The sequence below is a fragment of the Ambystoma mexicanum genome, chromosome 7p (genome assembly GCF_040938575.1).
Source record: "Ambystoma mexicanum isolate Mex_15411 chromosome 7p, UKY_AmexF1_1, whole genome shotgun sequence".
Classification (NCBI taxonomy): domain Eukaryota; kingdom Metazoa; phylum Chordata; class Amphibia; order Caudata; family Ambystomatidae; genus Ambystoma; species Ambystoma mexicanum.
This window is the reverse complement of record NC_090939.1, coordinates 240,230,744-240,246,321: the sequence shown is the minus strand read 5'-3', so window position 1 is coordinate 240,246,321 and position 15,578 is coordinate 240,230,744.

The window sequence follows — 15,578 nt, the reverse complement described above, 5'->3', positions numbered from 1 at the left end:
GGTAGTCATGGCGCTATTAGCGCCATGACTACCTCCAACACCAGTACCGTGTCCGGGCCCGTTCGATGGGAATTTACCGGTGTATTCCGACCTTTGTGGGACCGGTAAGTCCCCATTGAAAAAGCCATTCCCCATTCCCATTTCAGCCCCCATAGGGCTCAATGGGAAGGGGGAAGGTGCTAATAACGGTACCGCAAAATGTGGTACCGTTATTAGCTCTGAAGCCCCTTAACGGGTCCCTGGAGGCCCAATGTCTGCCATTGGGTTAGAGACTTAATATGACAATAATGACTAATGTCGTTAGTTTGCTTTGGGATTCAGGCAGCTGAGATATGGAAAAAACTCCTATATGCCAGAAGGACTGATTTTTAATATTTAATACATTGAATTTTAACAAAAACGCAAGTTCTTTTTGAATAATATTTCAGGTCGCCATCTTCTCCACCTCCTTCTGTTTGAAGCTCGGAGCATTTTTTGTTCAGTTGATTACTATCGCTTGTTTTAGATATCAACATTTTTCCGCGTGCTTCATTTTTTCAGGGCAAAGATGCCTATTTTGATATCATGCGCTTTATAAACGCAATTTAATTAAATAGGAAATAGTAGGTGGGTGGCTTGGGGCCAGAGGGAGTGGATGAGAGTGGCACAGGCACTGGGCGGGAATGGGTATTGGCGACTGAGGTTCTGGGGGTAGGCCAAGTAATGGAGGCCAGAGAAGAGGGTGCCAGTCAGCAAGAGTGAACGCGGGCCTTTATGAGTGTATCAAGCCCATGTTCTGGGACTCCTGACTCCCTGGGAGCTTGTTGTCATTATTAAGACTCTAACCCAATGGCAACCATTATCTTTCCCCCAAAATGAGCAAGCTACACTCGTAAAAATATATGACCAGTTGCAACTTTAGCAGTGTGCCGTGGTGTACCTACCAGCTAAAATTACACTGTACAATCCAGTGCAGATAAACTAATCAAGTAATAGGTCATTCCTTAGTTTGCAGCGTAATGCTGTCAACTGTTTGATGGCTATCAGCCTTTCTGATCACTTGAATGCAGCAATTGTTTCAAAGCTGGTTATAATTTACATAGAATTTGGTTGGGGAGGGTGAATTACTGTGGCTAAATTATTTAGTTTGTGGTTCATTTTGCTGATGCCTTTTTATGTGACAATGCTTTTATGTGAAACTATAGTCAATCAAGCAAGTTCACAAGGCCATTAGACTCACCCTCCTGTAGCACATTACAAAGCTCCACACTAAAAACAAACAATAAACATGTGTTGGTAGTGGAGTGAAGCAAGTCTAGCTCCTGAGAGCTCATGCCTCCTTGGGTCTCTAGTATCATGCTAAGATCACAAATGCTGCCAGTGACGCTTCGTGGTGTTGGAAACCTGCAAATGACAGAGGTGATGATTTAAGGTGTCCATATTACCTCCTTAATAGAGGTAGTAGCTAAATAAACTGGCGATGTAGCCATTCCACCTCACCACCAAATCTCAGTTTTAATGTCAATTGTCTAAAACAGGGAGTACAACGGACATCGACGGAAGTCGCAAAGCATAATCTCGACACATCTCGTAAACAAATCACATTTATATACTAGATTCTCGTCATCCTATGTGGCAAACGAAAAAAAAAACACAGGAGATTATAATTGGCTCAAGAGGAATGTCTAAGTATACTTTCTATATGGGATAGATGTGTGATTGGATCTCTATAATCATGTGAGCACTCATGCCCTCCCCAAGTGCAAGTCATAGTGCAAGTCATCTTTAACAGTGATTAGAAACACAACACTTCATTGGCTCTCAAACTATAACGCTCCTCATTATACAGCCTTCTACAATTGGGTGGCACACTTGTACTCTTCTGGAACATTTCAAGCTCTAGCAGCACGTAAGCTGGTACCCCAGGTGCTGGTGGGAGAACTCAACAGTGTCTCCCCACCCAATTAGTCTGCCATCTCTCATCACTCATGCCATCTGTCATTCGCATTATCTTTGAACTCGACCTTGTAGCTACTTCTCGTCTCTGGGAATCTTAGGAAGTGCAGGCAGTGACTATCTTCAACTTGGCGCACCATGCTCTTCGTCTATTTCCATCCTCAGCTCACGTGATCAGAGACAGTGAATTTGCTCGAATTCTAGCATTTAATAGTCTTTAATGAAGAAACTTGGCACCCAGGGTGTTCTTTCTTTGCAACTTAACAAGGGATGCCTCGGCTTCTCACGTTTTACTGTTCTTCGCAGCTGATAACCAGTTCTTGGCTGTTTCCAGTCTTTGACATCAAGGCAGGCAACCGATATTGGTCTTTGCTTCAAATTCAAGCCTATTCTTTTCTGTGACACGCATAGCTTTCAATCCATCTTCTTCCATGCAGACTTGCTTACTAAATTGTATCATCGAATGTCCAGAACTCTATATACATATATATTGGTGGCGCTGCCTGCAATCTATATACTACGTATAGCCAGCCTTATGAATAATTAATCTACTTGCGTTGCAGCATCTGTACAATTGTAAAACAGCTTGTTTTTTCCGTAGTGCTCTTCACACGTGCGATCTTCATTCCGCACATTAAATCTTACTCGATTCTTTATTTCAACATTAATTTCCATATAGTCTACACGTCTTCTCCTTCGACCATTCTTCACAGTACGTCACTCTTATCTTTCCGTGACGTCACCAGCCTCTTCTTTTCACGTCTTCACACTTCTTCAGGCGCTCCTTTCAGGAGACCATCAGTTTTTCGGGAATACTTCTCATAAGGCCTTCTCAAAAGATACCTCATCTCAGAGACTCTTCGCTGTATAGGTACCAATAATGGCGTTGAATGTCGCAATTTCCGGTTTCCAGCATATAGTCAAAATAGGGGCAAGATTTCCTGTAGAGGCATTTGGCTCCTCCTCTACACCACCTTGGATTTTCTTTCTTCCAATGACCCATTGATTACTATGTGTGAAGAGAACAACACAGTACTATGCATAAATGTGGTATCTTATATGGTGCAAATGATTAAATGTGTGTATAACTGTATCTGATTGTATTAGTCGTGGCTACCAGAAATGTTGACCTAGACTGCATCACAGAAGCAATGAGAGTTATAGAGGGGGTGCGAGAGCTCAGGGGAGATGAGCAGGACATTAGGGGAGTGGGAGAGATGGTAGAGATGTTGGGGTCACTTAGGGGGGCTTAGGAGTGTAGGATCACATGTGTTGTTGTTTTTCTGAATAGCTGCAGCTACTACATCAGCCATTCAGTTGATGATATTTTAGGTGTGGTTCTTCTCAACAACAGCTGGAGCTCAAATCTGTGGCTACAAAATAACGAATTCTAGCTTGGTACACCTGTTTACAGCTATGTACAGGCCCAATGGCTGTACAATGAATGACTCTCGTAGCCACGGCTATAAACACATTTGTTTAAATAAATACAAATGAAGATATATGTGTAGTAAGTAGTCTTGTAAAGTTCTAGTTTAAGCTATTTTGAGTGTAGTCTTTGTGCAAAGCTACTGTGACGCTTTAATGTATTTTTATTGGTCAACAATAAATATAACTGTAAATATTTTTTTAAGTTAAATAATTATGCAGAGAACATTTTGGTTAAGACTATTTATTTGGGGAATGTGGTTGTGGGGTTTCTTTTTCTTTTAGTATTTACACATGATACATCTTCATTAGCCCAATTGTCTGGATTCTTACTGTCTATTATTTGTCTGAGCTCTTTTATGTCCATTTTCATTGATTTCATATCATTATGAATACCGATTAACATTTGTTTCATTTCTTTGAAAGTATGCATGATTGTATTTGTATGGAATTCCTGCGGTGGCTGTTGCTTAATCTTTCTTGATACTTGAATAACATCTTCATCTGTTTGAAAGTATTTGAAATCATTTTAAACAATTGAAGTTATAATAAACTTTAAAATATTTTGGTTGCACAAACATTTAAAAACAGTAAACTAAAGTATATCTATATGCTGAATGACATGTGTTACTTATACATATTATTGTTAGTCAGATCTTACACGAATATAAAGAATTAACTAACACAATCCTGAGTGTACTTTATTGTGGCTGCTTCTCTTCAGTATCTTCCTTTCATATTTCCTCCTCTGTGGGATGCGTTTCCTCTACCCAGCCCATGTAATTGTTCATTCTACTGTGATAGTAAGAAGCACTGTCTGTCACCTCACTTGTTACAATGAACAATGGAAGAACATTACCTGATGAAAGAAGGTGAGATTCTGTGCACTTATGTTCTGATTGGGTCTTTGTTGTTTCTATGGTGGGCAGTTGCCAATAGGATGTCAAGTACCTGAGGTGCTCTTTAGGTACTTAACCTATAGGACAATGCCATTTTTTGAGTGATGTTTATATGTCCCAATTACAAAGGAGACTATATTGCCTCGTTATCTTAATTACCTAAGTTAGAGCTAATTATCATATTTAATACTACATGAAAGCTTTTTAAATAGTTGAATTAAGCATGGTTTCTTACCCAATGCTTCTTTTAAATCACCTAAGAACACAAGAAGTAATTGAGACTGGATATGAAGAACTGTTTGCAGGAAAACATGTCATTGTTTTTGGAGTTCTACAGTTAACACCAGTGAAAGGCCAACCCATATTTACAAATATTAGTTTTCAAAGAATGCTGTACCACCCTCAGCAGCATAGGGAATGCTAATGCACGGTATGAGTTTTGCTAGAAAGAACTTGTTCAATGCATGTATTTGTATGGAAATCTGACATATGCTTACATTTTAAAGAGTGAAAAAAATGGTGTATTTATGAACATGTAAAATAATCTTACAAAAGTAGACAGTTAAGTTAACTATGTGGACAAGAAACATCAGACCCTGGTGTAATGCAAAACATAAGAGAACAAAATCACATTACGTGTGTTTAATTGCATCCTCTGAAAACCGTGTCAATTAATGACACAATGCTCAGAAAGGAAATACAGGGCATAGACTACATCAGTTGCACAAAAGATGTGCAGTGTGTGGCATGACACTCTCTGTCTTAACAAGCAACTGCAAGTCTTATTATGTTACACAAATCTGTATTAAACATAGCTAGATTGGAAAAGGTATTAACACTTTTCCTAAACTGCAGAGTAATACTAGGATGCAACCTTGACAGAGAGAAAACTTCAGTTCATGGAGCCATTAAATATTTAATATTTGCTAATGCAAAACTAGGTTTGTAGTTACTTAAGTGCTTAGTGTAGGTTTAGGTGTTGTACCCATGAACAACATAAAATACTATTTAATTTGTGTGCAAATATTTATCTATTGTCAGATACTTTAGATAAGTGAGTAGAGTTTTTTTCTCACCAATGAGAAATTGTTTTCCTCTACATAATGATTACATGTACAACCTTAATTGGTTTAGTAGTAGGAATTCATTCAGTATTCAAATAGAGATATTATAAAACAATATACTAGTCTTTTATTTATTTTCTATTATGAAATGTACTGGATTGTCTTTTGCAGATGTAAAACTGATTCAACAGAGAAGGTGAGACATTCCTTAAGAAATTAGGTGTTCGTTTTTCTGTGTTCTGTCATTTTCTCTTCTATTGTACATATCTCAAAATGCAATATATAAGGGGGCGCTGTTGTGCACATAGGCGAATGCAGCGTTCTGAGTGAGCTCCATGGGAAGCAGAGGCCCGCATTCCATAAACTCGCTGGAAATAGCCTGATTTTCAAAGAAAATCATAAGAGAGGTGTCAGAAACACTCTGCAACACATGTGAGGAAAACCAGCCAAATTGGTGCGACGTGTGCCAAGATACACCGACCGAAGTCAGCACCCACGGTGACGCACTACAGTAATCTGGTGAAGTGGGAGGGTTCCAGGCAGATAACAATCGTGGCCTTCAGGGATGTTCCCAACGCCAACTTCCCCAGCACACGAGGCTCCATGAAAGGTGGAATCGCAAAGGACTAAAACAAAGGAATACATTCCCCCCTGCCCCCAGTGGCATCCCTCTGGCGCTCTGGCCCCTCTGTTGAGCACTAGCAAACAACAACGCCTGGCATCTTCACGACATAGGAATCGCTGACCGTGGCGTAAGCAGGAGCCCCTGCCCAAAGGGCACAACGAAGCAGACTGATCATGCTCTGGCCGTCGCGCACAGTTTTGGTAAGCCTGCGGATCGGGGAAATACAAATACCATCTCCATAACAAAGAGACCTTGGGGAAAATCAGCCCACGGAGGGAGTCCCTCCCCCGCACCTGCTGCAATACACGCAGGAAGCACTGTAACAGACACGAACCGCGGAGGCATAATAAGCTCCAACGTTATCATCTCTCCGAGATTGGTGCTCTGTGGAGAGGTAGGCGGCTCGGCACCTACGGCTTCCCACGTAGCACACACGTATATAGACCTTCAAGTGAAGGACCACGACAAAGCAGCATGAGAAAGGGCAAGCTTGACCCTATCACCTACCCGCAACAACAAACACACTGCCCAGCACACCCAGTCTGGGGGTAAATATAGAACTAACTATTGCTAATAAACGCCATGGGCCCCAACAACACCTAATATGTTCGAATCAAGAAAATAACAAAAAACCCAGGGAATACACACAAAGCGCAGCACTGCTGTCCAGGGATAGCATGCTGTTGAGACACGCATAAGCTAACCCACAGAACAGACAACCGCAGCCCACGGTGTGCCTTGTCTGCACAAAGTAAGGAACTGGTATCTGGGCAAGACACACACAACCCCAGCACCTGGGAAAGGAACAGATTCTTTGTCAACAGAAGATAAGGAGACATCTGAGCAGCAGGCCCAGGCAGCAGCGCATTGCCATTTCAAGGAGGGAAGTAAGGCCTTGATGCGAGTCTTGAACTATAAAGGCACTAGCAGATTTAGTTACATCATTACGACAGGGCACAAACAATATGTGAACAGAGACAATCACATTTTGACAAAAAGCTGAGGAATTGAATGACTGGAGTTATACCATTTGAGGTAAAGGCTGTATCCACAAACGACAGACACATCAGGTCTTCCCTGATGTATGAGTGGACTATCACACCGACACGTTCACGACAAGCAACACCCACTCCAACTTTACAAAGGATGACACTGTCAGGAGGGACTGTAACGTGGCGGAGTACAATGCCCAAGGCGGCAGGCCCCAAGAAGGGAAAAGGTACTATTGATAAGTTCACAAAGGCTGTTACTAAAATGGGCACAATGAACAACACAGACATGGCAAAGTCCTTGCAATCTACACCTCCAGTGCCGGCAGTCACTATGAACCCCCAGGCGGTGTTTGCATCGATGCAGCAGAGCTTCGCAGCCCTGAATGACAGACTGGATGGTATCAACGCTAACATACCATCCATCAGAAACCAACTTGAAAAAGCCACCAGCCGAATCACAGAGGCAGAAATGTGAATCGGTGCGATGGAGGACTCACTTGAGACACTACACAACACAGTTACTGAGATGGCCAAGGACCTAGGCACTGTAAAACCTAAATGCAAAGATTTGGAGGCCAGGTCTCGACGTAATAACCTACACATTGTGGGGGTCCAGGAGGAAACGCTCAAAGGTCCCATGGAAATAGCAGTGGAGGAAATTCTTATAGAACTGCTCAGGGATCCGGGCTGGTCTACCATGTTTGTGATCAAACGGGCTCACAGATCGCTGGCACCACGTCCCAACCTCGATGCATATCCCAGACCCATCTTTGCGAGATTGAAGAATTATAGACACAGGGACCTGGCATTACGCACTGCAAGAGAAAAGTAGGAGCTAAGATTGGGATAGAATGTGATTCGGATCTTCCCGGACTATACATTGGCAGTCCAGCAGGAGAGGCGGTCCTTCACAGGGGTCAAAAAGATGCTGCGTGAACGCAAGGTGCCATACGCGATGTTGTACCCGGCTAGACTCTGTTTGCAGCATAAAAACAAGACTTATTTTTTCACCTTTCCAGAAGAAGCTTTGTGGAGGCAAACATCCCGACACTGCCCAAGCAAATTCCCGGTTCCAAGGATAAAAGTAGCAGTGTATCGCCGGTGCAGAACCAAGCCTGAGAACAAAGACACAGGCGATGGCCTTTTAAGATCGGTGTGAGGTTGCATTAATAGCATTGATAATTATCGTACTAATGTACATTACAAAACCTCTGTTTATTATGGGTACTAGAAATGTAATAAATGAGGATGCAAAGTGGGCAGACAATGAATAACTTTAGGGCCTCTGCTGCCACAGTAGCGTTCCCCCCCAATGCAGGTGCATGGACTAGTTGGACGAGATGGCGAGGGAGTTGTGAGGGATAAGGGGTACGGCATAGTTGAAGTTTGGGGAACTATGAGGGCAGGGCAGGGGGTTGGGCTTGTTTTCTGGGGAGTTAAAGTTAAAAAAGCACATATACGGTTCAAGGAAGTGTTTCAAAAATTTACCATGGCAAGGTACAATAAGTATCTGAGTAGTGGATCTGTCGCATATGGCTGAGAAAGATCTACATGAGATTACATTATTAAGCTGGAATGTATGGGTTCTGGGGGCACCTGTAAAGAGTTGGAAAATAATGGCATATATCAACAGAATCGGACCCCAAATTGTATACCTTCAGGAAACTCATCAATTAGGGTACCAGGCAGAAAAGATGGCACCCGGGTGGGGAAATCATCCCTACTACACGACATACTCTAGTAGAGCACGAGGTGTATTGCCATTGATACATAGGTCAGTACCGTTCACACACTACAGCACAGAAAGCAACCTTGAAGGACGCTATGTGCTGGTGCATGGAAGGCTAGCCGAGGAAGAGGTACTAGTCTTAAATGTATTTGGGCTGAATATAGATGACCCAACCTTTTACTCCGAGCTATTTAGGAAATGTGCCAAATACCCTACAGTCCAAATAATTAGCGTGGAGATTTCAACACTATTCTTGACACACACCTAGATCGAACATCTGATACCCCCAGGTCACTCACTAATGCAGCTTGCATGATACACATTCATATAACTGATCTTGGCCTCCGAGATGTATCTCACTAACTAAACGGGGCACAATGTACCTACACATTCTACTCGTCGGTGCATGATATGCACTCCAGAATAGATGTTTGGCTGCTTTCACAGAGGGCACTGGGCTGGGTAACCAAGGCCATAATACACCCTAGAACAATGTCAGACCATTCTCCGATTCAGATCTCAATGCATATCCCCAGAGTTGTACCACAAAGACCCCCAAGGAGGTTTAAGGCAACAGCTATGTCAGGTCATGTGTATAAGTCCAGTTTGACCCAACATATCGATGAATATTTTGAACACAATGAAGGCACAGTGATGAGTCAGGCGATGCTATGGCAGGCCTTTAAAGTGTATATAAGGGGTGTAGCGATGTGAGTGGAATTTGGGGTACTCAAGGATATCCACAGAGAACTAAAGAGGCCGGAGGGGGAAATTGCTAAATTACAGGAACAGTATGTTATAAACCCTAGACCTCAAATTAAGCTAGATATTAAGACCCAAATGGAAGAACATAGAGCAACAGCGGACAGAGAAATCCGCTATTTTGATAAACCTGCCGTGGCACAGCGCTACAGTGAGCAGGAATGGCCAGGTAGGCTCCTAGCTAAAATGGTAAGAGGGGAAATAGGAAGGAACAAGTTACTTACCTGTAACTGTTGTTCTCCAGCATGGGTCTGGCATGGATTCACATGCTCATGAATATTCCCCGTTGTCAGGCCGGGAATCCTCGGTAAAGAAAAAATCTGTATCAGTTTCGTTTCTGATCTGTCTTTCTCAGTAGTAACCAATCACTGGTCTCTGGGTCATACTGCCCCAGCCAATGTCTGCCCTCTCCCTAAGCCCCGCCTCTGGCAGCCATCTTCAGATTTGGTAGCACACAAAGTGGCAGTATGACCAAGTGAAGAGCCGTAGAGGGGTAGGAGGGAGGGTTCGCATGTGAATCCATGCCAGACCCATATTGGAGAACAACATTTACAGGTAAGTAACTTGTTCCTTCTCCAGCATGGGGTCTGGCATGGATTCACATGCTCATGAATATAAGAATACATAGCAGTACACACATGCATAACCAACGGGAGGTGGAAAAAAGGCTCAACATTAAGCATTACATCAAAACTCAACATTAAGCAGTTCTTACCTCCTCACCAGGCTCACCTTAGGCGAACAGGTTGCGCAGCACCGCTTGGCCGACCCTGGACTCCTCCCTGGAATCACGGTCGACGCAGTAGAATCTCTTGAAGGTGTGCATCGACCTCCACGTAGCAGCCCTGTAGATGTCCAGCAGGGGCACACCAGACAAGAACACGGTGGTAGCAGCGATAGCTCTGGTGGAATGGGCTCTCGGACGGCCAGGCAACGGTCGGTTTGCCAACCGATGACAGTGCGTGATGGTGCCGGAGAGCCATCTGGAAATGGAAGCCTTCGAGAGAGCCTTCCCTTGGTTCACAGGTCCAAAGTTCACAAAAGCTGTGATGTCTTCCGAAAACTCTTTGTGCGGTCCACATAGAACTTCAGCGCTCTAGCCACATCCAGCGAGTGCAAAGTCCTCTCGGCCGGTGACGAAGGCGACGGGAAGAAAACAGTTAACACCAAGGGCTCGTTGAGGTGGAAGTCCGACAGCACCTTGGGCATAAAAGAGGGGTGCGTCCTCATCACCACCCTTGTGTCGTGAAAAGTCAAGTATGGAGGCTTGCAGGATAGGGCCTGGATCTCTCCCACTCGCCGTGCGGAGGTGATGGCCACAAGAAATGCAGTCTTCCACGACAGGAACTTCAACGGTGCCGAATGCAGGGGCTCGAATGGTGCCCCATGAGCCTGGTCAGCACCACGTTGAGTTCCCACGCTGGGGCAGGGCCCTTCACCGGTGGGAATGATCAGAACAGTCCCTTCATAAATTCCTTCACCAGGCGATGGGACAAAAAGGACGCCCGTCCTGTGGTTCTGGTGTATCGGGAGATCGCAGCCAGATGTATCTTGATGGAGGCGTGAGCCAGTTCAGCCTTGGCCAGCAACAGTAGGTACGGCAGCACTTGAGGGGCCGTAATCCGTAGAGGGTTAATCTTCTGTACACGGCACCAGACAGAGAACGTCTTCCACTTATGTCTGTAGCACTTGAGAGTTGAGGACGCCCTGGCTTTTGCAAGGACCTCTCTGCAGTCAGCCGGGATATCGTACCCTCCAAACTCTAGTGCTGCAGGAGCCAGGCCTGCAAGTTCAGCGACTCCGGGTTGTGATGAAGTATGGCGCCTCCTTCTCTGGAGAGAAGATCCGTGTCCGTTGGCAGCTTGACTGGTGGGGACGCTGACAAGTCCAGAAGGTCCGGGAACCAGATCTGCCTTGGCCACGCCGGTGCGACTAGGATCATCCTGCACCGGGACCTTTTGAGCTGGTTGACGACTCAGAGCAGCAACGGCAACGGAGGGAACGCATATAGGAACAGGCTGTCCCAGGGGAACGAGAAAGCATCGCCCATGCTCCTCGGCTGGGGAAACTTGCTGGTGAACCTCTGGCACTTGGAGTTCGTCGCCATCGCGAAAAGGTCCATCTGCGGTTTTCTCCATCGTCGGAAGAGTCGATCCACTTGATCCTGACGTAGTTCCCACTCGTGGCACGAGCGTAGCTCCCTGCTGAGTGAGTCAGCGATGGTGTTCTTTATCCCTGCCAGATGAAAGGGCACCAGAAACATCCCTTGGGTGATGGCCCAATGCCACAGATCCTGGGCTTCCTTGGAGAGGGCTGGGGATCTGGTTCCTCCCTGCTTCCGGATGTAGAACATTGTGGTGGTGTTGTCGATGAAGATTCTCACCACCTTGCCCTTGAGGGACGGGAGAAAGTAACTGAGGGCCGGGAACACTGCACGGAGCTCCAGGATGTTGATGTGGAGCGTCTTCTCCTCCGGGAGTGAAAGGCCTCTCGCATGAAGTTCTCCGGTGTGCGCTCCCCACTCTTCCAGCGAGGCATCCGTCGTCACCGTTATCTGGTGGGATGGGGTCTGAAAGTCTGTGCCTGCCATCAGATGAGCGCGGGTGCCCCACCACCAGATCGAAGCAGAGGGCGCATCCGAAGCCTGCACGCACAGGTGCACGAGATATATGCAGGAGGACATCATCCCGAGGAGGGACTTGATGGACCTCACCCTGGCCACGTCTGTGGCCAGTAGACACTGCACCTTGCACAGGATGGCCTTCATCCTTTCCTCCGACGGCGAGGCCAGACGCGCCACTCTGTCGAGCTTGGCTCCCAGAAACAGTGCGTCTTGCGTCGGGACCAGGTGGGATTTGGGAAAGTTGATGGAGAATCCCAGGTCTGTGTGCAGCTGGACGGTCTTCGCTGTGTGGTCTACGGCGAGATCCCTTGTCCTTGCTCGGATGAGCCAGTCGTCCAGGTAGGGGTAGACGTGGATCCCCTGCAGGCGCAGCCGCAACGCCACCGGTGCGAGGCACTTGGTGAACACCCTGGGTGCCGACTTCAATCCGAACGGGAGGGCCTTGAACTGGTAGTGCCGTCCTTGGACCACAAACCTGAGGAACTTTCGGTGTCCTTTCAGAATGGGGATGTGGAAGTACGCATCCTCCAAATCCAACAGCGACAGGAAATCGCCCTCCTCCAGTTGTCCCAGCACGTGCTGGAGTGTGACCATCCGGAACTTCTGTGCCTTGATGTACTATTTCAGTCGTCGCAGGTCCAGGATGGGGCGCATTCCTCCTGTCTTCTTTTTCACAAGGAAGTACCTTGAGTATACTCTGGAGCCCCGGAGCCTCTTGGGGACGAGCTCGATGGCACCTTTTTTGAGCATCGCCCTTACCTCCAATAGCAGTTGAGGGACGTGATTTTCCTTCCTGGCCATGGGTGGAATTCGGGGGCACTTTTTTAGACATTCGAGGGTGTGCCCCTGGGCGTCCAGCACCCAACGGTCGGTGGGGGCCCGACACCTCTGTCGGTTCAATCTTGCTTGGAGGACGCCTTGCCGCCTTGGCCTCCCTGGCGACGACGGCGGGGCCCTCCCGACTTGCCTCGTCCTCTATAGGCTTCCTGTAATGAGGAGCGGGCCGCTTGGCAGTACGTAGAGGAGCCACCACCGAATCCCTTGGAGGCACCCTGCTTGCCTCCGGTGCTCCGAAAGGACGGCCTTCATTGCCGGAGAACGCCTAGGGCCTTAGCTGTCTCCGTGTCTGCCTTGATGGCTTGGAGGGACTCATCCACCTTTTTCCCAAACAGGTTGTTCCCGTCGAACGGCATGTCCAACACCTTAGCTTGTACGTCCTGGCGGAAATCCGTCGCCTTGAGCCACCCTCGTCGTCTAAGGCAAACGCCGTTCACTAGCTGGCGGAAACCAGTGTCGGCAATGTCCGTTGTCACCGCAATGGCGTGGTCCAACGCCACTTCACCTTCTTGCAAGATCTCCAGGGCCTCGGCACTCTTGTCATCCGGTAGGAAGTCCAACAGGGGGGCGATCTTGTACCATAACTCCCTGTCGTAGCGGGCCACGATCGCGAGGGCGTTGGCCGCCTTAATCGTTGTTGCCGCCGACGAGATAACTCGTCGTCCCACTGCGTCCAGCTTCTTTCCTTTGCCGTCAGGCGGGGAAGTTGAGGCTGATGCCCCCCCGGCTTTCTTCTTGGCCGCCCCTGAGACGACCGAGTCAGGGGTTGGTTGTGCCCTAAGGCACAAAGGGGCTGCATCGGGGACCCGGTACTTCTTCTCGTACTGATCCCTCTTGGCAGGTGTCATAGACGGGTTCTTGAGAAGGGTGAGACCCTCGTCCCAGATGTCATCCAGCAGATGGATGGCGAGGACTGCCTTCATCTTGGCCTCGCGCCGTTGGTAAAGGAAACCTTCTTTCTTCTTCTCTTTGGGGCAGGGCTGAAAAAGCTTGGATGCCCTGGCGATCATTGCATGGAAAGATCCGTTCTTGTCGGATGGGGAGGCCTGGGCTGGCGATGGGAGCTCCATCCCGTCATCACTGCCATCGTTGGCGGAACCCGTCGTGGCCGTGTCCATTCCTGTGTCATCCCCAGGGACGGGGGACATGGGTAAAGGCTGAGCAGGCCGCAAGGGCTGAAAAGGCGGGGCTGGATGGATCCGTCTTCTCTTGATCCTCCGTCTGTGGTAAGGGCAATCTCGTCCTTATCTCCGAACATAAGGATTGTATTGCCAACAAAATGGCCACTGAGTTATCCTGCGGCTCCGGAAGCGACGGGTGCGACGGGTGACTAGGACCCTCACCGGTGCTGCTGTCACTCTCGTCGTCACCCTCGTCGGGATCCCTCCCATGAGGATGGGCCTCTTCGACGCCCTCGTCGAGGCCCTCTAAGATTTCTACCAGCTCCTCCTCGGATGCTGTGTCCGTGTCCACAATGGCCAGCGCCCCCTCCTCTTTTTCTGCTGGGGTCTTCACGGGGGTCTTTTTGATGGGTTTGAAAGAGGCTTCCCTCTGCGGAGGCAGGGAGACTCTGGGCCCCGAGGTCGCCTCCACTGGTGTCGCCTCCACAGGCTGCGCCAGGGCCGCCGCAACTTCCTCGATAGAGGCCTTGGCCGGGTGAATCAAGGCCTTCACCGCCTTGGGCGTGCTTGAGGCCTTCACCTTGGGGGGAGGGTCACCGCCTCGCTCCCCATCGGCCGAATCCTTCGAGATTGACCGGGGCCTCTCCAGAAGTTTACTCGGGTTCTCGGATTTCCTCTTCCCCGAACCAGAGCATTGGCTCGTGGTTGATGGTGCTGGGGAAGGCGTGCCCTGCCTGGCAGCCAAAGAGCCCGACCGTTCGGCGCTCCCGGTGCCCGCGGACTCGCAGTGCTTTGCCTTCCGTTGGGCCCCCGTCGCCGGGGCGCCCTCACAGGACTTAGAAGACCGCTCGAACTTCTTCTTCTTCTTCTCACCTGACGGACTCCTTCCTTCCAGCCAGTTGGAGAGACTATGGTGTCGGTCCCTGATGGTCCGTTCTGACATGTTCCTGCAAAACGCACAGTCCTTCTCCACGTGCGTTTTGTCCTCATGAAGGCAGTAGAGACATTTCGAGTGCTCGTCCTCATTGAACACATTCTGTAGCTGGCATCCAGGGCAAACCCTGAACAGCTTTCCAGGCGTCGAGCTTCCTTTCTCCTGGGCCATGTTCGGGTAGGCCGCAGAAACTTCTGGAATCCTCCAAGAAGCGTAACTCGACAAAATCTTCACCCTTGAGGGGCATAGAAAAAAATCCAACACCGATACCCGTTAATCGGATGTAGAGACGGTGGAGCTTCAGGCTCTATTTGACCGAAAAATGAGAAATTCTCTTTGAAAAAGCACAAAAACGCAGCAAAAGCTCGAGAGCTAAACACGAGTACTCCCAACACTTGAGCGTGCAGTAAAAATCTGAAGATGGCTGCCAGAGGCGGGCTTAGGGAGATGGCAGTCATTGGCTGGGGGCAGTATGACCCAGAGACCAGTGATTGGTTACTACTGAGAAAGACAGATCAGAAACGAAACTGATACTGATTTTATCTTTACCGAGGATTCCTGGCCTGACCACAGGGAATATTCATGAGCATGTGAATCCATGCCAGACCCCATGCTGGAGAAGCACAGTT